Here is a 24,206-nt window from a genome sequence, read left to right as displayed (position 1 = left end):
AGTGAGTTCTACCACTGGGGAAGACAGGACGCTGGAGGGAGACTGGGAGGGAGGAAAGGGAGGTCAAGGGATTTGTTCCCTAAGGTTTCTCTCTTTAGACTATTGCATGCCTCAAACACAGGTCTTTATCCCTGTTGTGCTCTCTGGGTTCTGTTAACCACTCCTTCCCTTTGTCCTTTTAGATCTAGAGACCTCAGGGAACCCCACTTCTTACTAGCCCCTGGGTGCCAGAGTATCCTGTGTAGCTTCCCTTTACCCTCCCCACAACTTTGTAAATAATCTTATTATCCTTATCAAGTATGCCATCTGTTTCCTTCTGGCATCCTGACTAGAAGAAGCTCCAGGACTTAAGTCTAAAGCTCCGCCTTATTGGGTTCTGTGTGATTAACTATGGGTGGTCAGTCTAATTTAGAGAAACAGTGTTGGGCAGATTCACAGTACAGAGTAGAGCAAGTTAGAGTCAGGATTTGAAAGTAGTCGTGCTAGGGTACTGGGTGTTAACTAGAATAGATCCCAGGGGTTGAAAAAACAGGCTACTATTTAACATTGTACTTACTGTATGCCAGGCACTAAGTACAGTGTATTTGTGAACTCCTTTAATCCTCATAGCAGTGCTGTTGAGTTGGTAGTACTATTGCCATCATTTTACCAAGTGAGGACAGAGAGGTCAAGAAACTGGCCCAAGATCACACAACTAGTAAGTGGTTGTAGCTGGGATCTAAACACAGAGAGTCCCACTCTGGAGTCCGTGGTCCTAACTGTGAGTCCTCCACTGCATATTCATTTTTCACTTCCAAGTACTGGATCTGCTGCTTCCTTGTTCTCATTCATAGTCTGAAAATTGCTAATAACACACTTTGCATTGACTTTAGTATTTTAGTAACTTTAGCACATTTTGAATCTCACATTTCTGATTTAGTCCTTACAAGTTCCAGGGTGTTCAGATTCCTCAAAAGGCTAAAATACCCAGCTCAAATTTCCACAGCCAGAGGATGGTGGAGGCTGGCCTTATACTCAATTCTTCTTAAGCTTTTCTATTCTATCTCATAAACCTTGAAGTTTTTCTGGCAGGGACAGCATCTTTTTCACTGCTATACTCAAGTGCCTATTTCATGGTAGTAACACGATAAACACTGAATAAATGAATGGTTTTGACATGTCCTTTAAAATTCAGAGTGTAGTAGAGGGTATCCAGGAAAGCCATATTATTTTCTTTATTTAGTCTATTATTGGAACCCATCCTTATGGTAGCATCTGAACTGCCTTTTGGCAAGGCCCTGCTCTCTGGGACCCTCCTCTTTTCTTAAATCTGCACACAGAGCAGGGATTATGCTTGCTTGGTCCCACCTTAATCTCTCTGCAAGTCCACTAGCTTTCTTAACTGACGAACACAGGGTCTGATTAGAGCATTTGCTTAATTCCTTTATTCCATATTAGTTATAGAAGTGGTTAGGTGCCAAAGCTTCTATTACAGTAGGTCATACCTGGGTTTGAATCCTTGTTTTGCCATTTGTGCACAGGTTACTTAACATCTCTGTGTCTCAATTTCTCGATCTATAAATAGGTTATAATAGTAGTATACACTTCACAAGATTGTTGTGTGAATGTAAGGACCTATTTTACTGTCCCTGCTCCCCTTCCCCCAGGGGACTTAAAAACAAGTCCCGGAAACCAGCTCCAGGTGTGGAGGCCAAGAAAAACAAGGCTGTACCCACCTAGAGTCTAGCCCTGACATAAGTACAGCCATCTTGGCAAAGCAAAAGCGGGCACCTTGCACTGTAGGAGTGGGTTAGCATAAGAATGGCCATCCTGAAAGCTGGGAAGCCATTTTACTGAGCATCTGTAACCAGCCCACACGGGCACGTAACTTGAGATAAGAGAAAGTAGCTAAAACCTAAAAAACAACTTAATCATATACCATCAGGGTGGTTAGGCGATGGTGCCACAGGGACCGGATGTTAAAGAAAACAAATAGTTAACTTGCAGAGATCACAATCCTGCAAGACAGGAGTCTCCCTTGGTTTGCAAATGTCCTGGTGATTTACAACAGAAAGGGCTATCTCTTCAATGGCCCAACTTCCAGAGACAAAGGGCTCAGTTCCTTAAGGCCTAAGGTCACCCTCCCCACCATAAAACTGAGGGAGGCTGAGGCAGAAGGAAATGTAAATAAAGTTGAATTTCTTCTAAACCTGAATCGCACTTAACCGCCAGGATGGCGCCAGGGTGACACCGGGGTGGCAAAAGGTTAAACAAAGTTAACCTGTCAAAGTGGGGCGCAAGATATGTATGTAGCTATGAAGAAGTGCCTTGAAAATGCTATATAAACCCTTGGCTTTGAGTGCTTGGGGTCCTTGTTGAAACTCGCTGCGCCGGGCGGATACTTGGACCCCAGCTAGCTGGAAATAAACCTCGCTGAGTGACTTGCATTATCGAGAGTGTTCTCTGTCTAATTGAGGGTTGGTCGACTCTGTAACCTAACATGGACTACATTAGATAATGTAGATAATCATTATCATTTCAGATCAGGAAGGAAATGATAATACAAAGTTGAAATGCAAGATACTTTGTGGGGGTAATGCCTGTGAAAGATAAAGGGGAAAGGGAGCAGGAGTCATCAGCAAAAGCCTGCAAACTATGATGCAGGTCTGATATCTGTGAAAGGAGTGGTAGAAGGAAGCAATGTTGGGTAGAAAGAACCCCAGACTATGGCTCAGCTCGGAGTAAGTCTTGGCCAGATTGATAGGGATCTCTGACACCAACATTGCCTGTAGGGGATGTTTGCACTGGGCAGAAGCCTCATATCCCACTGTGCTCAGTCTTTGGTTAGAGCTGCTAGGAAGTATTGTACCTTTATTATAGCTACTAAAGTATTATATGTTGGCTAATTGGACATAATAAAAAAATAAAGTATACAAAGCTCTCAGCACAGTGCCAGGCCCCAAGTAAATATTCAGTAACTTCATTCAAACTTCCAAATTCTTACCTTCTGAATTTAACTTCTTTTCAGCAAATAATTCAGGATATTGGAAAATCTACACACATAACTTTCTATAATGTTGTCTTCTGAGGACCATCTTAACTTCCATAAATTTCTTTGAAGGACAACCATTACACTCAGCTTTATTCTGAATACTCTTCTATATCAAATTATATGAAAAAAATTTTATATATACCCTCCATTTATATATAGAGAAATAAGTGTTCAGAGAGAGCATAGGTCTTTCCTAAGGTCAGAGAGTAAGCCCCTGGGAGAATCAAAAATTGGACACCAAACTCCTGGCCCCAGCCCCATGCTATATTCTTTTTGCATTGTGTGTGTGTGTGTGTGTGTGTGTGTGTGTGTGTGTGTGTGTGTAGTGTATATGTGTGTGTGTGTGGATAGACTGATAGTGATCAGCCAAATAGTCATTTGACTAATTACCTTGATCAAAATTGTCCTGGAGTGGAGGGGAATGCATTATTTTTGAAATCAAGGTATTGGAAATAATTAAGTAAAATCTAGACAGGAATAACCAAGATTCAGATTTCTCCTGTTTTCTTCCAATTCAACAACCTTCTTACTTCATTAGTCTCCAGTATGAGCTTCCCTTTCCCCACCTTTGCTGAAGTATATTAGCTCTCTAGGCAGTTCTAGGTCTATTCCTGTCCATCTGCATATGCACTTATGAAGATATTTGGAACATTTATTGAAGCAGACCTTAGTAATCCTAGGTCAATTACAGGGCCTTCATTATCTTTGGGAAAGAAGCTCACTGTATGGTAATGTTCACTTCACCCCATTCCAAGAAGAACGCAGGGACTTGCCTTGAATGAAAAAGTTAGCAAGGGAAAGCAAGAAAAATGGACTTGTAGCTGGAAGACCTGTGTTTGTATATATGCCATAGCTCTTAGTAGCTATAACTGGGACACATTCATGCTTTAGCTCCCTCATTAATAATAGCTAAAGAAGGCTTGGAAGTAAGGCTTATCCCAGTCACCTGTGGGAATGAGGGTCTCACTCTGGGCACAACTGTAATACATTTATGGCAATATTGGTTGGGAAGAGTTTCTCTATTAAAATATTTGCCCCCCAGGGCACCTGGGTGGCTCAGTGGGTTAAAGCCTCTGCTTTCGGCTCAGGTCATGATCCCAGGGTCCTGGGATCAAGCCCCACATCAGGCTCTCTGCTCAGCAGGGAGCTTGCTTCCCTTATTCTCTCTCTGCCTGCCTCTCTGCCTAACTGTGATCTCTGTCTGCCAAATAAATAAAATATTTTTTAAAAAATTGCCCCTATTGTAGGTGTGATATGCTAAATATTGAACATTTCAGACCCCCAAAGCGAACTCCTAAGGTCTATACAGGCCCTCCGGGAATCTCATTCTAGCTAGGAACAACATAAGATCCAGTGTGTATGGAACATTTATATCTGCTGATGGTTCACGTAACATTATCTCAACTTCTCATAACAACCCTGCAAGGAAATGATCATCTCCACTTTATGGCTAAGAAAATTAATGCTCAGGGCACCTGGATGGCTCAGTTGGTTGGACATCCAACTCTTGGTTTTGGCTCAGGTCAAGATCTCAGAGTCATGAGATCGAGACCCACATCAGGCTCTGTGTTCAGCAGGGAGTCTGCTTGAAATTCTCTCTTTCTCCCTCTGCTCCTCCCCCTCCCCACTCATTCACTCTCAAATAAGTAAATAAAATCTTAAGAAAAAAAAAAAAGAAAATTAATGCTCAAAGAGGCTATAAACTTAAGTATTTCCCTGTTATCACCCTTCTTCAGCTCAGTGCCAGTGTCTCCTATGTTACACTGTGTGACAATTATTCATTCACTTAACTGACCCCTGAGGACTCTTTGGGGCTGTGCACATTGCACAGAGTAAGTGCTCAATAAAGGCTGATTAAATCTTCCTTTCCATCTGGAGACTTGATCAGGCAAACTCTGGAATGTGAGGAATGGCTGGGACTCATTCTAGGAAGTAGGTCCTTGTCTAGCTATAGGTGGTAAAGGATGATACCTCTCATTGGGCAAGACCCATAGCCACATGGTCTAGAGATTTCTGCATAGAGGGAGGGCAAAGTGGCAGCAACAGTTGTCCAGGACTAATTAGCAGGTTACTGAGTTCAGCAAAGTGTTGTGTGAGGGCAGGTACTCACAGCAGTTTCAAATCTGGTTGCCCAAAAAAGATTATTAAAAAAAAAAAAATCCTCAGAAGCTGTAAAAGTGGCTGAATGCTGAGGACCTCTACCTGTATCTCTCCTGCATGAGACCTAGATGCATTCTAGAAACTGGGGACATACCTAAGCTTGGAGGGGAGGGGCGCGGGTAGGGCAGGGAGAGTCGGTGAGATGCCTCAACTTTGGAAGGATAGAGTAGGACATTAAGAAATCAGTCTCCCAGCAGCTTGAGGCTTCTGATAGACCCAGGCAGTGTTACAGTATCCTGTATCATAGCTTCCCCTCCACTCAGTATATTTGCATTTAAAAAAGGTTCATTGAAGAAAAACTAGTTCAATCCAAAGGAATTAATATCTAATTGGATGCCTTTCAGATACATGGTTAAAAGGATGAGGGAAATCACTTGTGCTTTTAGACCTCCCCAGAAAACCATACTGAAGCCATCGTTTTTAGCTGTGTAGGTTGGGCTCTACACAAATATATATGGCATCTTTGAATCTCACCCTGAAGGAACATGTTGCCTGAAAAATTCACTGGACTGTCACTCTATATGCATAGTGAATGTGATTTGCATAGCAGAATAAGCCACTTGAGTCTCTTTCTCCTTTCCTATTGGACTAAATCTCTTGAACTCTTCAAGGCCCAGCTTGAATGCCTCTGTGAAGCTTTCCCTGTTGGCCTCCTCCATCCCCATAGAATTAACCATCCTCTTCTTTTTTCTTTGTTCCTGTAGTTACTTGCTTGCCTAGGTCCCACCCTGATGTGGTTCCTGGCCAACTCTGCAACTTCATTCTTGGCATATTTCCTCTCATTTATGCTCTAGCCATGCTGTTATTTCCCTCCCCTCCACACACAGTAGAAAGATCTATCCCCAGAATGCTGCTTCGTGGTTCTCTGGCTGTGTGCATGCTGTTCTGCTTCCATCTGGAAGCTTTTCCCCACTCCTCTCTCTTTCTGGCTAATTTCCAGACATTTTCCAAGACTTTGCCCTGGACAGAGACAGGGACCACAACTGTGTGGTTCACCAGTGTAACTCAACCTGCTAGCATGCCACCTGAAATGCAGGAATACTGGTTCCATGCATGAATGAATGAATCTCCTCCAACATTTTCTCTGACATTTATCACCCCAGTCTGAGCTGGGTGTCTGTCCTCTGCTCCTTTTTCATCCATGCTTATCTTCTCAGTTACGACTCTATATTAGAAAGCATCTGTCTATGTCTAGCTTCTCCACCCCTTCCCACCATTAGACTCTAACTTTCTTAAGGTTTGTAGCTGGGTTTCATTCATCTTTAAGCTTTCATGGTCTAAAGTGCCTGGCATGCAGTAAGCTCTAAATAAATGCTAATAAATGATAAAATTGAGCTAGGTGATTGCTACTTTTAAGACATTAGGTCACAGTAAATAATTTTCTCCTTTTTTACTGACTGGAGCTCACAGTACTCCACCTGGTGCCTAATATAGACACAATACACAGGTTATAATTTGATTTGGAAAACAAACTACCTTGTAGAGTGAAGAGAGCACTAGTTGAAGAGTCAGTTCCTGGTTCCAACGTTGCTATATGTCAACTGGTGACCTTAGGAAAGTCAGTGGGCCTCTTCAAAACTCAGTATTCTAATCTGCTAAATGGGTATAAAGATTCTCTAGTCTCTTAGTTTAGTTCTGCCATAAGTAGGCTCCATTACAAGGACTTGGGTTATATAGTTTATTTGGGAGGTTTGTTTGGGAAGCACAAATAAGAGAGTAGAGAAAGTGAGACAGGGAAGAGAGATAAATCAGTATCATCTACATTAATGATGGGTTGCTACAGTAGACAAGGTGAGCCCATTCCCACTGGGGATGTTCTGAGAGCCCCTACAGAACGTGCTTCAAAACTGAATCTGGAGATGAGCTGGAAGCTGGGGTTATTGCTGCATTACCCTTGTTCTCAATCCGTTGAAGATTGTCCCTGGAGAATTAACTGGTGTTATTGCCTCCCCCTGGTGTATTATTGTTGAATTAGCCTAATCAAACCCAGCTTGTTTGCTCCTGAAGGGTCCTTGAGGAATCCACAGAGCACTGGAATATATATTATTTCTTCAGGAGAATCTGAGACCTCTAATAATGAGTGCTCACTCAGAGTTTTTTTTCTTTCTGTCAAAGAACTGCTCCTGCTTTCTTACCCCACCACCCACACAGGCAAGCTCCTTCCAGTGTGCGGGCACCCTGGGAGGGCTGATACTTTCCTCCACAGAAAGAGGACTCCAGTGGGAATGCTCCTATCATACACTGTCTCTACCAGAAAGATCTGGAAATCTGGAAAGATCCGCATTATGAAGCTTTTCCCTGCATGTTAGCTTGGTGGCCAAGACTTCTTAGATTCAGCCTTCTACTAACATTTCCATATAGTTTATTCAAGGAATTCTTTGCATCTTTGAGATGCTTCCCCTAGCAAAATCAGTATTAGTTTTGTAGTATAGAATTAAATATTCTGGGAACAGAGATGCTTAGAGAGTGGGCTGACCTACTTGATAGAACTTCTTAGGTAATTATGATGACTTGACCTTTTATGAAAGAGGAAGTCTTTTTTAAAAGATTTTATTTATTTGAGAGATAGTGAGCATGAGTCAGGGGAGAGCAGAAGGAGAGTGATAAGCAGACACCCCCTGACCCAGCACTGAGCCTGATGAGGGGCTCTATCTCAGGACCCTGGGATTATAACCTGAGCCAAAGACATATGCTTAACTGACAGAGTTACTCAGGCATCCTGAAAAAAAAAAAAAAAAGAAAAAAAAAAGAAGTCTTAAGTATTCATATGCTTTGATTCAATAACTTTATTTCTTGACATGTATTATAAGGAAATGCTCTAATATAAAATACCTTACACAGAGAGACGTTTGTCACTAAGTTATTCGTAAGTGAAATCTTATGAAGAGTTTGTAATAGTGTGTGAAAAAAGTTGTATATCACAATTTTCAGCGAAAAATACAGATTTCAGTATTACATGTGCATCTCAATCATACCAATGAAAATAAGCCAAATAAATGGTGCCTAGAAAAAAAAACAAAAGAATTTTATATCAAAATGTTAATGGTGGTTGACTTAGGGTGTCATGATTATGGGAGGTGTTTTCTTCTCTTTTCTATATTTTTTGCATTAATCAAACATTTCAGTTCAAAGAATATTTATGTTTCAACATTATTAAAATATTCATGTCCATAATTGAGTAAATACTATTTTTACAATTGAGTGAACATATACAAGTGAAAAAAGACTAGAAGGGAATACAGAAATGACTTTTGTTACTGTGGTTAATAGGCAGTGACTCCCTCTTCTGGCTTTACTCAGAGCCCTTTGGGGAGCAAGTAAAAAACATAGGACCCCACATTTCATCTTCAGAGATTCAGTTAGTCAGGTGGAATCCTGGCGTCTCTAATTTTGAACAGCTTCTGGTGATTCTAATACAATTCATCTATAGTACAGCATTGGATAGCTACTGTCATTTGGGAACTTGGATTTTTTTTTATGTATATGTAATTGTGCTGTTGCCAAATTATTTTTACAATAGAAAATGCAAAAGCACATATGATCCTCAGTATTCAGCAATATGAAAATGTCCTCCTTCCAACTTTGTAATCTAGTCTTGTCTTTTAGCATTAAGAATTTCTCTTCTTCATAACAATTATTGTAGCTGTTACATACTATTCAACCTGGAGCATATAGTTTAACTTTATCAAATAGTCCTCTGCTCTGGAAGAAGTATCACAGGAGGAATGCCTGAAGAAATTGGAAATTTTCACTTTAAGAGTAAAACTATCTAAAAATATAGTAAATCTTGGGGAGAAAATTTGTTTCCCAAGATCCCAGCAGGCAAAACCATGACCAGTGAATGGAAAGTCCCATTAGACAAATGATGGATTTCAAAACCATACTTGGCATACACTTGGCTAAGATGTTTTAAACAGGGCTTGAATATCACATATTTGAGATGATTTCTGACAGCTCTAGAGTCTTTCCAGCCCAGATATGTCCTGGAATCATGATCCACCCCCCTGCCCCACCACTTATCCATAATGCATTTCTACTCATTCTGGGCAAGCCTATTTGCAAGGCTAATATAATCAAAAGTTTACTAAACTGATTGTGGTTTATTCCAAACAGTGCCTAATTCAAAGCAACTGCTCATCCCCAGCTGAGTTGGGTCCTATTGTTCCTGGATAAAAATAAATAAATAAATAAATAAACAAACCCAATGTATGAAAACCCAAACATAAGCAAATAAATTAGGTGGATAATTACTTGCAGAACAAAAAGATTTCCCACAGGGCTCCTTTAAATTGTGAGCTCTCCTATGCATTACAGTGTAATTAAATTAGCTGAAATCTGGTTAACTTGTAACCCTCTTGTAGTCTCTCCCTCAGGCTTTGCCAAGTTCCCACTTCTCCTAGACTAAACTCCTTTATCTATACCTGAAAGCTCAGTCCTGCCCTGGATTTGAGCACTAACCTCCCTTCATGATGGAGTGGTATGGGAATCCATCTGTACTCCATATGTATGTGCCATGCCACCTTGCTCTGACTTGGACTTTACCTTTTGGGTTTCAATTCTGATGACTGGGCTCCTGTGTTGGCCTCTGCAGAGCCAGAATCCTGTCTTGCTAATCTGTTAGGACCAGGCCTAATTTTGTTCTTACCTGTTCTGTTCATCCCCATATACCTTAGTTACATCAGCCAGTGTCTGAGCAGGACCATCAAGGCAGGAATTCAATATAATGAGCTGGTTACAAAAGGAAGAACTGAAAAGTCAAATGGGGCCACATAAGTTACCCCAGAGATGAGCAGCAGCTGGAAGGAGCTACCATTCTTGTGCTGGCTGATGAAGGGATGAGTAGGTATGGTCCTAGAGACCAGAAGCAGGGACCGTGCAGTGGTAATTGGAATACAGGATAGAAGCTGTTTGGAGGGAGGGAGATGGGACCATAGAGGGAGATGTCAGGTGAGAGAATCCTGGAGGAGATCAGACCAGCTTTTGCTGCTCTTCAGTTCCCATCCTGTATTTAATGGTTAAATTAAAATGAAAACCAGTTAGTAAGGAATCCTTGTTGAGTATAATTTGCAGGAATCATCCCCCAGTGATAAGAGCAGCAGAACATGGGAAGGGAGGAAACAGATCTGGATACCAGCAGGCAACATACCTGGTACAAATAAGAAACTGGTATTGGCAAGATAATTCAAAACTGGATGAAACCAAAGCTTTCTAGGGCAAAGATTAAGACGATAACAAAAATAATAAAAAATAATAACAACTAATATTTACTAGTTACTTTCTATAGTCACTTTCTGTTCTAAGCATTTTATGTATGCCAATTTAATTAACATCACAACAGCCCTATGAAGTTCTTTGTATTTTCATAATTTCACATTACAGATGAGGAAGTGGAGACTAAGAGGAGCTAAGTTATTTTCTCTGCAGTGCACAGCTAGAAAATGGCTGAGTCCATACTTGAACATAGGCAGCTTGTTGCAACAGCCCATGTGCTTAGCCATGCTATTCTACCTAAGTCTGAAGTCCTATGCCCTTAACCAACAACTATTTGACTTTGCAAGATTCTTAGTAATTTCTTTAATCGTCAACTCCTTAACCTTAGAAAAACTAATAATATTACTTATTTTATTGAGTTATGGTAAGATTAAATGATGCACTGTGTATAGACTATGAACACAATGCCTGGCACATAGATGACATTAAAACTACAATGGAATTTCTATGCTTAAATGGTTCTCCCTCACCCTTGGAAAGGGAAAATTCATGAGCTGTGTTCTAGGTCAGACCCAGTTGAGGTTCCTCCTTCAACCTTCTAACTGTTACTTATTTCTCTCAAGGCCCTAGTTATTGGACCGGGGCCTCATTAGGGCTCATAACCACCACGCAGGATCTCTCTTTGACATTTTACAGCCATTCTTCCCCTTCACATAGACAACGTTCTTGAGAAAATGGATTTTCCTTGACTAATGAGAATGTGTTAGTCTCTTGTTATTGCTATGTCTTAGTGAAACATTTCTAATGAGAAGGATTAATTTTGTGACATTTTCAATGCCATCTGCACTCATCAAAGGCCTAAGTATGCATCAATCTCAAAACTGTCCCCTAGTCTCAGTGGAACCAAATTCCCTCACATCCCAGCCCCTCATTTCTCTCTCCTTAAGCTACAGTGTCCTAAACTATAAAACAGGGAGTCCAGACTATTCCATGCCTAGATTTCAAGGCAGTGGTGAGGATTAAATGAGATCATAGAAAGCATAAGAATCATGATAATGATGATAATGATGATGATGATGATGATAACAATAATAATAAAGCTAACATCTCTATAGTGCTTACTATGTGCCAGGCATATACACTGAATTCAATTAACACAATCCTACTGAGTAGTTGGTATTATCACCCTCGTTCTGTAGATGAGGAACCTGAAACACAATCAGATTAATTATTTTGGCCAAGGATACAGAGCTAATAAGAGGGAGAGTCAGAATTTGAACTTAAGGTAGTCTGGGTCCTGAGTCAAAAAGACATAGTAGGCCCTCTGGGCCTCAGTTATCTTGTGTGTTCTCCTTCCGTTTGAAACTTTTATGTCACAGACAAGTTAGGGCCCACTGATAGACAGAGGAGGGGAAGACAAATGTCCTTACAGTCTCATGTCCCAGATGTTTCATGGACTTTCCTCTCTTCTCAGAAGTTGGGGTAGTGTGGCTCAAACCTACCAGTCTTATATGAGTCTAGTGCTTTCTCTAGAATTTCTGTGAATTCCTGACTTCATTTTTTCATGGTCGCTCTGCCTCTGCTCTTCTGTTCATCTTGAAACTGGCACATGTCAACCAGAGCTCAAAACTCCACCCTTTTCAGGCTTCCTGAGGTGATTCAGTAGTTCCTAGCACACCCTATTTTTAGTTTTCCTGAATATCTATCTATCTTTTATCTATCATCTATCTATCTATCTATCTATCTATCTATCTATCTATTTAACTTTTTAGATCTTTCTTTATATTCTAGCTAGCAGAGAGTGTAATATTCATTTCAGATGTACAATTTAGTGATTCAGCACTTCCATACAACACACAACAAATGCATTCTTTAATCCCCTTCACCCATTTAACCCTCCTCCCCCTATCCTCTTCCCCTCTGTTGACCATCAATTTGTTCTCTATAGTTAAGAGTCTTTTTCTTTGTTTCTTTCTCTTTCTCCTTTTGCCCCCATGATCATTTGTTCTGTTTCTTAAATTATACCTATGAGTGAAATTATATGGCATTTGTCTAAAATCAACAAAACAAGGAACAACAGGTGTTGGGAATGCAAATTGGTGCAATCACTGTGGAAAATAATGTGGAGGTTCTTCAAGAAATTAAAAATAGAACAATCTTACTATCCAGCAATTGCACTACTAGGTATTTACCCATAAAATGCAAAAATATCAATTCAAAGGGATACATACACCCTGATGTTTATAGCAGCATTAACAACAGTAGCTAAATTAGAGAAAGAGACCAAATGCCCATTGACTGATGAATGGATAAAAAAGGTATAGTATGTATATGTGTATGTATGTACACACATGATGGAATATTACTCAGCCATAAAAAGAATGAGATCTTTCCATCTGCAATGACATGTATAATGCTAGAGAGTAAAATGTACCCCAGTGCTTATAGCAACATTATTATCTACAAATCATATTATGGGAACAGCCCAAATGTCCATCAACTGAAAAATACATAAAGATGTGCATATATACACACATATAATGAATAATATGTGGATAAATATATTAAGACACACACACACGCCCACACACACACACATGCCCACATATAATGGGATATTACTCAGCCATAAAAAATAATGAAATCTTGCCATTTGCAATGATGTGGATGGAGCTAGAGAATATTATGCTAAGCAAAAAATAAGTCAGAGTTTTCTCAAATATTTCTGAGTCATGATGTGGAGTCACCTCAGAGTGGGCAAAACACTCTATTCATGGTCACCTGGTGTCCATACTGCACCTTCGCACAAATTAGAAAAAGCCCTCCCCACCATCCCTGCGACCAATTAGAGAAATTACCTTCTCTGGGCATACAAATGAGGAGGAACTGTCCCTTCTAAGCTAACATAGGGCCACACCAAGACCCTAGCTTGGCAAGCAGAGTACAAGTAGGTGGGATTTTAGTCCCCACTCCTACGCTGATGCAGGGCACCATGTTCAGAACTATATGCATTTGTCTTACTTTTGCCATCTTGACTCTAACCTGACTTCCTTGCTTTTCCTCCCTATCAGTTCATTAAAGCAGAAATACCTTCCAAAATCTCTGTTCCAACAACTAAGATTTTTACCATGCTCAAGACCAGAACCTGCTCTTCCTTCTAAGCAGGGCTCACCTCTACCCATTATTTTTACATTACCATAAGTCATCAGAGCCATCACTTCTTTTCTTAAATCTAGCCTTGTCTGATCAGTAAATTCAATTTCTAAACGTGGGTCTTTCTTCCAACAACCTCTTAGGGCTGAGCCATAAATGATGCAGAATGCAGGAGAGAGGCAGGGATGCTTTTATCTCATCCTTGAGCCTATAGTCCCATGTTCCACCACCCTGCAGAGAGGTGCTTGCTTTTGCCTCCCAGAAGCACTTGACTGGACAGATCCTGGTTATATAGCAGAGGAAGGCAATCCCAGCAAGCCCAGTATGTAACAGTCTGTCTTTGGTAGGCAAGAAGACAAATGCACAGTCCCTAGAAATTCTGAGCAGTGGTGCTTAATCCCCATGCAGTAATTATGCTCATCCATCTCTTGTTCTGTACTCTCAGAAGTCTCAGCAGGATGTGTCACATGCCATGTGCAGCATCTTTAAGGTACATGGGTTTGGGTACCACTGTGTTACTATTGCAGAGTAAAGGCAGTTAAACCAGTGACCTCCCAAGGTTTTGACCCTGCATCCCTATCAGTAAGGTGTTTTTGAGCAAGCAGCCCATATATACATGTTTATTTATGCATTCATTGCATATATGTATCTTTGTTCTAATGCTTACAGATCATAAACATATGAAAATAAAAACAAGAGAGGATGTATTAAAATAAATACGTGTAGAAGTTCTGGAATTCTCTTCCTACATCCCAGTTGATCATCTTAAACACCTTCTGGGAAGTACACAGCCTACTTAGATGCTGCCCAGGTAAGTCATATCACTTCCTTGCTTGGGACTGTGGGAAGTACATAGCCTTTGGAATCAGTCCAATCTAAGTTCTGATCCTAGCTTCCCCAATCTATGCCTAGGGAGTTTTGGATAAGTGGTATAATGTCTTGGGCTTTAGTTTACTTGTCCGTAAAATGAGGTATGATACTCTGAGGCAGACCCTGTCCTGGATGCTGTGAATTTAGAGGTAGGGTGCAGGAGTTCAATCCAGGCAGAAGGATTTGTAACAACTGACTTCAGATAACTTGGGATGTTAATTGAAGATACTGATTCCTAAGCCTCACTTTAGACACAAAATCAAAATCTTTTGAAATGGAACCAGAGAATATGCATTTTATACATTTTCTAGTGAATCATATGTACACAAAAGTGAGAGAGGTAAACAGTGGTAAACAGATGTAGTGATACTGTATCATGCAAAATAATGAGAAATGCTACAGAAAGGGATAAATCTGAAGGGTCTGGGAGTGCAGAGGTGGGGTGCCTGCTTTAGGATGGGCAGCTTCATGGAGAAAGTGGTACAAGGCATGATTCTTGCCTATTCCAGGTCTGTCTCACTCTCAGGGTTCAAACTTTGGCTTAGACCATGTCCCAACTTAAAGTATTTGTTTGGTTCAGCCCTAGTCCTCTGAATCTTCCCTCTTGTACAGCCTCCCTTACCACCCCAGTATGTGTGCAGTGACAAATCTCACCCAGGTTTGCAGAATGCCTGTTGCATCAGCTGCTACAGGCTTCAGTAATGACAGAGGTGCCAAAGAGGCAGAGCTTCCTTCTGTAGGCCACACACAATTTTGCTCTACTGAAAGCCTTGGGCTACAATAAAGAGTTTAGTGTTGGTAATTTATTTATACCCTTACATTATTCCAAAACAGGGTTTGAAGTACCTTCAATAGATACAAATAATACAAGTCAAAATAGGAGATAAATGAGCAAAGATGGGCAAAGAAACGATACTGGCAGGAAAGTAAGAGGAAGACAACAGTAGAATCTGAAAACAAGCTCTTTAACATATGTTTCTGCCCAGCTTTACAAGTAGCCATACATTTGGTTTTGAGCTTCTTAGTAGCCAGCACCAACAGGGAAGCAACTATTAGTTTTATAATATTCATAGCATCTACTTGAGTAAGTTGAACTGGTTGCCAAGGAGAAGCATAGCTTTTCTTAGGACTGTCATGAAGACGTAAAGCATCCAATATATAAGAGAGTGAATGATAGCCTCAGTAGCCTTGTAGTAATTAATTATTATTTGATATAATTATTTAAGATTATTTCAATGTACGATATTGATTTTATCAAACTCTTTCACTTGAAGGTGCTTTGAAGGTTCATTTGTTCTACCCAATAGCACAGAGAATTCTGCCTTGAGAGATAGCAGCTTCCCTTCCAGTCTCCCACTATTGCAGCATTCCTTCTTCTCTGCTCTGTCCTGTCTCCTGGGGAGCCTTGTCCAACTACACTTGTGACTTTCCAAATAGTCTGGAATTGGCTGAACCCTAAAACGTTGTTCAATCTTTAACATTCTCAAACATCTTCCTTATGAAGTCATTCCACCCTTCAAGACCCAGTTCAGATCTGAGAAAGGCTTTCCAGGAAGGCTTCTCTGCTCCAACCATCAGGTTTACTTTCCTCCTCATCATGCATCTATATTACTCTGCTGGGATTTCTATTTTAACATTTATTATAATCCACCTTGAGCCAGGGTGTAGATGAGCATATCCATTAGATGTGTCTCCTTCTTTCCCATGACTCTCTCTCTCTCTCTAAACCCAAGAGGAAGTGGAACAAAGGTCAGTTGGAACTAGAGCCTGGAAGTAATGTAAGAGCAGTCCACTGAGCACTAGCTCTGTACCAGGCATTGCACTGTGGAATTGTGGGGTTGGCAGGGTGAGGTGGGGTGTGTGAGTTGCTGAGATGAGAAAGTCCTGTTTATTGTCCTCAGGTCCCTATGACAACCTGCTAGATGGTGGGCTGCTCCTGGGCAGGAGGTATTTGTACTCACCGTACTCAGCCTAATGTTTGTGGGGTTTTTTTAAATTAACATATAATGTATTATTTGCTTCCAGGGTACAGGTCTGTGAATCATCAGTCTTACACAATTCACAGCACTCACCATAGCATAAGCCCTCCCCAATATCCATAACCCAGCTACTCTATCCCTCCCCTCCCACTCCCTAGCAACCCTCATTTTGTTTCCTGAGATTAAGAGTCTTTTATGGTTTGTCTCCTTCCCGGGTCCCATTGTTTCATTTCCTCCCTCCCTTCCCCCCACAACCCCCCCACCTCTCAAATTCCTCATATCAGAGAGATAATATGATAATTGTCTCTCTGACTGACTGACTTCACGTAAAATAATACCCTCTAGTTCCATCCACGTCTTTGCAAATGGCAAGATTTTGTGTTTTTTTTTGATGGCTGCATAGTACTCCATTGTGTGTGTGTGTGTGTGTGTGTGTGTGTGTGTGTGTGTATAAAACATCTTCTTTACCTGTCATCTGTTGATGGACATCTAGGTTCTTTCCATAGTTTGGGTATTGTGGACATTGCTGCTATAAACATTGGGGTGCACGTGCACCTTCAGATCACTACATTTGTATATCTAGGGTAAATACCCAGTAGTGTGATTGCTGGGTTGTAGGATAGCTCTATTTTCAACTTTTTCAGGAACCTCCATACTGTTTTCCAGAGTGGTTGCACCAGCTTACATTCCCACCAACAGTGTAGGAGGATTCCCCTTTCTCTGCATCCTTGCCAACATCTGTTGTTTCCTTATTTGTCAATTTTAGCTATTCTGACTGTTATGAGGTGGTATCTCCCTGTGGTTTTGATTTGTGTTTCCCTGATGTCGAATAATGTTGAGCACTTTTTCACATGTCTGTTGGCCATTTGGATGTCATCTTTGGAGAAATATCTATTCATGTCTTCTGCCTATTTCTTGATTGGATTACTTATTCTTTGGTTGTTGAGTTTGGTTAAGTTCATTATAGATTTTGGATACTAGCCCTTAATCTGATATGTCATTTGCAAATATCTTCCCCATTCTGTCAGTTGTCTTTTGGTTTTGTTAACTGTTTCCTTTGCTGTGCAAAAGTTTTTTATCTTGATGAAGTCCCAATAGTTCATTTTTGCCCTTGCTTCCCTTGCCTTTGGTGGTGTTTCTAGAAAGAAGTTGCTGTGGCTGAGGTAAAAGAGGTTGCTGCCTGTGTTCTTTTCAAGGATTTTGATGGATTCCTGTCTCACATTTAGGTCTTTCATCCATTTTGAGTTTGTTTTTATGTGTGGTGTAAGAAAATTGTCCAGTTTCATTTTTCTGCATGTGGATGTCTAATTTTCCCAACACCATTTGTTAAAACACTGTCTTTTTGGAGTGGAGTCTTTTGGGTTTTCCATAAAGTCTCATATCATCTGCAAAGAGTGAGAGTTTGACTTCTTCTTTGCCAATTTGGATGCCTTTTATTTATTTTTGTTGTCTGATTGTTGAGGCTAGGACTTCTAGTACTATGTCGAATAGCAGCGGTGAGAGTGGACAGCCCTGCTCTGTTCCTGACCTTAGGAAGAGCTCAGTTTTTCCCCATTGAGAATGATATTTTCTGTGGGTTTTTCATAGGTGACTTTGATGATATTGGGGTATGTACTCTCCATCCCTACACTGTGAAGAGTTTTGATCAAGAAAGGTTTGTCATATGCTTTTTCAACATCTATTGAGAGTATCATATGGTTCTTGTTCTTTCTTTTATATTAATGTATTGTATCACGTTGACTGATTTGCAGATGTTTAACCAAACTTGAAGCCCAGGAATAAACCCCATTTGGTCGTGGTGAATAATCTTTTTAATGTACTGTTGGATCCTACGGCCTAGTATTTTGGTGAGAATTTTTGCATCCATGTTCATTAAGGATATTGATCTGTAATTCTCCTTTTTAATGGAGTCTTTCTCTGGTTGAGAGATCAAGGTGATGCTGGCCTCATAAAATGAGTTTGGAAGTTTTCCTTCCATTTCTATTTTTTGGAACAGTTTCAGGAGAATACATATTAATTCTTCTTTAAATGTTCGGTTAGAATTTCCCTGGGAAGCCATCTGGTCCTGGGTTCTTGTTCCTTGGGAGATTTTTGATGATTGCCTCAATCTCCTTACTGGTTATAGGTCTGTTCAGGTTTTCTATTTCTTCCTGGTTCAGTTGTGGTAGTTTATATGTCTCTAGGAATGCATCCATTTCTTCCAGATTGTCAAATTTCCTGGTGTATAGTTGCTCATAATATGTCCTTACAATTGTTTGTATTTCTTTGGTGTTGGCTCTCCTCTTTCATTCATGATTTTATTAATTTGGGTCCTTTCTCTTTTCTTTTTGATGAGTCTGGCCAAGGTTTATCAATCTTATTAATTCTTTCAAAGAACCAGGTCCTAGTTTCATTGATCTGTTCTACTATTCTTTTTGTTTCTATTTCATTGATTTCTGCTCTGATCTTTATGATTTCTCTTCTCCTGCTGGGTTTAGGCTTTCTTTGCTGTTCTTTCTCCAGCTCCTTTAGGTGTAGGGTTAGGTTGTGTACTCAAGATCTTTCTTGCTTCTTGAGAAAGACTGTACTGCTATATAATTTTCTCTCAGCACCACCTTTACTGTGTCCCAAAGATTTTGAACAGTTGTGTTTTCATTTTCATTTGTTTCCATGAATTTTTAAATTTCTTCTTTAATTTCCTGGTTGACCCTTTCATTCTTTAGTAGGATGCTCTTTAGCCTCCATGTATTTGAGTTCTTTCTAACTTTCCTCTTGTGATTGAGTTCTAGTTTCAAAGTACTGTGGTCCAAAAATATGCAGGGAATGATCCCAATCTTTTAGGAACCGGTTGAGATCTGATTTGTGACCCAGAATGTGATCTACTCTGGAGAATGTTCCATGTGCACTAGAGAAGAATGTGTATTCTGTTGCTTTGGGATGGAATATTCTGAATATATTTGTGATGTCCACCTGGTCCAGTGTGTCATTTAAAGCCTTTATTTCCTTGTTGATCTTTTGCTTAGATGATCTGTCAATTAGAGTAAGGGGAGTGTTAAAGTCCCTACTATTATTATATTATTGTTGGTGTGTTTCTTTCATTCAGTTATTAATTGTTTTATATTATTGGCAGCTCCCATGTTAGGGGCATAGATATTTAAAATGGGTAGATCTTCTTTTTGAACAGACCCTTTAAGTATGATATAGTGTCTTTCCTCATCTCTTATAGTCTTTGGCTTAAAATCTAATTTATCTGTTATAAGGATTGCTACCCCAGCTTTCTTTTGATGTCCATTAGCATGGTAAATTGTTTTCCACCCCCTCACTTTAAATCTGGAGGTGTCTTTCTGTCTAAAATGAGTTTCTTGTAGACAGCATATCGATGGGTCTTGTTTTTTTATCCATTCTAATACCCTGTGTCTTTGGATTGGGGCATTTAGCCCATTTACATTCAGGGTAACTATTAAAAGATATGAATTTAGTGCCATTGTGTTGCCTGTAAGGTGACTGTTACTGTATATTGTCTCTGTTCCTTTCTGGTCTGTTACTTTTAGGCTCTCTCTTTGCTTAGAGGACCCCTTTCAACATTTCCTGTAGGGCTATTTGGTGTTCGCAAATTCTTTCAGTTTTTGTTTGTCCTGGAAGCTTTTTATTTCTCCTGCTATTTTCAATGATAGTTTAGCTGGATATAGTATTATTGGCTGCATATTTTTCTCATTTAGTGCTCTGAATAGATCATGCCGGTCCTTTTCGGCCTGCCAGGTCTCTGTGGATAAGTCTGCTGCCAATCTAATATTTCTACCATTGTAAGTTACAGACCTCTTGTCCTGAGCTGTTTTCAGGATATTTTTCTTTGTCACTGAGAATTGTAAGTTTTACTATTAGATGACAGGGTATTTACCTATATTTATTGATTTTGAGGGGAGTTCTCTGTGCTTCCTGGATTTTGTTGCTTTTTCCCTTTGCCAAATTAGGGAAATTCTCTGCTATAATTTGCTCCAGTATACCTTCTGCCCCTCTCTTTCTTGTTCTTCTGGGATCCCAATTGTTCTAATATTGTTTTGCCTTATGGTATCACTTACCTCTGGAATTCTCCCCTCATGGCCCAGTAGTTGTTTATCTCTCTTTTGCTCAGCTTCTTTATCCCCCATCATTTGGTCTTCTGTATCACTAATTCTCTCTTCTGCCTCATTTAACCTAGCAGTAAGAGCCTCCATTTTTTATTCCACCTCACTAATATCTTCTTTGATTTCAACTTGGTTAGATTTTAGTTCTTTTATTTCTGCAGAAAGGAATTCTGTGGTATCTTCCCTGCTTTTTTGGATCCCAGCTAGCACCTTGATATTCGTCATTCTGGACCCTAGTTCTGACATCCTACTGATGTCTGTATTGATTAGTTCCCTAGCCATCGGTACTGCCTCTTGTTCTTGGTTTTGTTTTGTTTTGTTTTTGGTGAGTTTTTCCACCTTTCATTTTATCCAGATAAGAATAGTTGAATGAGAGAATAAAATACTAAAAGAGTAGCAAGGATCCCAGAAAAATATACACTAACCAAATTGAAAGAGACCCGAATCCAGGGGAGAAGAAAGGAAGGGGGAAAATATATATGTATATATATGTGTGTGTATACATATATACACATATGTGTATACATATACACACACACATATATGCGTGTGTACACATATATACACATATGTATATATAGAGAGACATCTACACACACACACATATATATACACACACACATATATGTATATATATATATATATAATGACTGCTGAATAGAACAGAGCCACACACTTGATTTTGGGTATATTTTGGTCTATTAGAAGAAACTCCTTCCCAAAATTTTAAAGAAAGAAAAATATATATATATATGCAAAAATAAGGGTAAACGTGATGAAGGGATGGAATATGACTGTTAAGATGAAAATTTAAAAGTATTCTAAAAAAGGAACTGATAAGAAATTGGTTGAAAAAAGAAAAAAGAAGAAGAAAGAATGTGATCAGGCTGGACACTAGAATAAAGCCATGTGCTAGATTTAGGGTATATTTTGATCTGTTAGAAGAAATTGTATTCCATAATTTTAAAAAAGAAAAACCTATATGAATACAAAAAATAAGGTTAAATACAACGAAGGGCTAGAATATGACTGTAACAATGAAAATTTGAAAAGTTTTTTTTTAATTTTTGAAATTAATTTAATTTTATTTTTTCAGTGTTCCAAGATTCATTGTTTATGCAGCACACCCAGTACTCTATGCAATACATACCCTCCTTAATACCCACCACAGGGCTCACCCAATACCCTCACCCCCTTCCCCTCCAAAACCCTCAGTTTGTCAGAGTCCACAGTCTCTCGTGGTTCATCTCCCCCTCCGATTTTCCCAAATCACTTTTCCTCTCCTTCTCCCAATGTCCTCTGTGTTATTCCTCTGTCCTCCACAAGTAAGTGAAACCATGTGATAATTGACTCTCTGCTTGACTTATTTCACTCAACATTTTGTTAAAAGGTATTGATAAGATAAAATAGTTTAAAAAAGTTAAATTAGGAAAGAGGAAAAAATAGAATAAAAAATAAAAGAAAAGAATAAGAAAAAAATAAGAAAAAAATTTAAAAAATAGAATAAGAAAAAAAATAAAATAAAAATTTGACTTTGAAAGACTAAGAATCATGGGGAAAAAAGCTATGAATTCTATGTGTTGCATTCCTCCAGTTCTGTAGTTCCACAGTTCTCATTGATCGGTGAACTTGGTCTTGGCTGGATGTTCTTGCTGATCTTCTGGGGGAGGGGCCTGTTGCTGTGATTCTCAAATGTCTTTGCCCAAGGCGGAATTTTACTGCCCTTGCCAGGGGCCAGGCTAAGTAATCTGTTTGGGTTCACTCTATTGAGGTTTTGTTCCCTGAACACTTTCTGTAGTGCTTTGGAGGATGAGAATGAAGATGGTACCCTTCCAATCTCTGGCCATAGGAACTGAGAGCTCAGGGCCTCACTCCTCAGTGCACCCTCAGAGAAAAGCAGTCAATCCTTCCCATCTCTCTGGTCTCTGGCTGCACTCTGAGCTCTCCCAGCCTGTGGCCAAGCATTTTTATCTCTGGCACAGGGCCCCATTTGGAGTCTCCAAACCCAGCAGATTCCTATAGGACACCCTGCACTGCTCTTCCTGAAGGATGAAGGTTAGTTTCCCTGGATCTGCCATCCACGGGGGTACCTGCTTGAAGAGAAGTGGCCCGACTGAGACACCTAGGAATCAGACTTAGCAGAAATCACACCATTTTTGTAAAAAGCATCCATCTCATAACAGTCATGTTATTACACCCAAGTTATAGCACTCTTAGAAGAAAAAAATTTGCAAAATATTCCAGATATAACAATCCCAGGAAATATACCCTATCCTAGATATCTGCTTAACCCAGCTTTTTTGCTTCTGTACTGCACTTGGCAATTCTTAGAAATTGGCAACAGCATGTGGTTTATGCCTTTATAAGCCTACCCCTGAGCTCATTTGGAGCTGTGAGATTTTGGAGTCCATGAGCCTTCTTGCAGCCACTGGCTTTTTAATAAAGAGTCTTTAATTTGGCCTGCTGAATAGAGTGTTCATCTGTATAACTTGCTGCTCAGAATATAACATTTGGAGGCCCCAGCAAGATACCTGAGTGGTCTCTGGCACTCGGATTGGATGCCTACAGGGCAGATGGCCTTCCTGTCTGCACTGCCAGGACTGGGGGATAAATCCAGGGGAGGCACCCCCTGAGATGTTTCAGGGTCCCAGAGTCCTCTCTCCGAGATTCTGACAGCGAGTCAACCCTCCAAACACCCACTGAGTCACCTGGAAATTCCTGAGGTGAAGCCACCTTTCTATTTTTCTGAGGACTGGTCTACCTGGTGGTGCAAGTGAGACAACTGGACACAGTCTTAAGTGTCTTCCATGGACTCATCCCTAAGACATTAGGTAGGAATCTCTGGCCAAGGAGCCCACAGAAGTCTTTCCTGGCTTACTTCTCCAAATCTTCTTTTCTCTGATGTTTTCTGTCAGCCAATAAAATCTATACTGGGTACTTGTCAGCTGAGTAAAAGCGACTAAGGTGGCTGCCAGTCTTAAGATTCAGGTGACAGGCTTTTGGACTAGGACTTGGTCAATGCCCCTCTCCTCTTCGGAAGGGAATGTTGACCCAGTCTGGACCCAGTTTCTTCCTTTAGATCTACTCTTTAATTTTCACATGATGGTGGGCAGATGGCTCTTGTGAACCAAATTTCCAGTCTTACTTTTGGAGGCCTGGTTCATGGGAATTATTTATTTGTTGTGCCACTTTGGTGCTTTTCTCCATCTCATTTTAAAACACCTGTCTTGGTTTCATCCCATTTCCCTTCTGTAGACAATCTTTCCTCCTGGATTATTGATCTCTCTTTCCAAGGGAATTTTCAGGACTATAGTCCAGCAGAGATTTCACTATTTACCTTCCTCCTTATCATCCTTATTTCAGGTCTATCCATTGGCTGATCTGGTTAGGAAAATTCTCACTTATTCCTTTGGTTTTACTTTTGGTCTTTTACAAGTGTTATCAGGACCCAGTCAGGCCCACCCATCAGGGTGGAAGGGGAAGTTGATCACTTCCCAGAGACCTCTAAGAGGTCTCATGTGTAGGGACTTCCAGGGGGGGAGGTCCCTCAGGTCAGGAACCCCTGAAAGGGGGATCAGAAAGGAATTTCTGGAAGGAATTCCACAGGTCAGGGCCTCCCAGCGGGGAGGAACTGTAATAACTTCTGGAATGAATGCATGAGTGAATGTGGAGTTGGACCTGGCTTGTCAGGCAGACTGA

Source organism: Lontra canadensis, unplaced genomic scaffold (assembly GCF_010015895.1).
Source record: "Lontra canadensis isolate GAN:19392208 unplaced genomic scaffold, GSC_riverotter_1.0 scaffold109, whole genome shotgun sequence".
Lineage (NCBI taxonomy): Eukaryota > Metazoa > Chordata > Mammalia > Carnivora > Mustelidae > Lontra > Lontra canadensis.
This window is presented reverse-complemented; position numbering follows the sequence as displayed.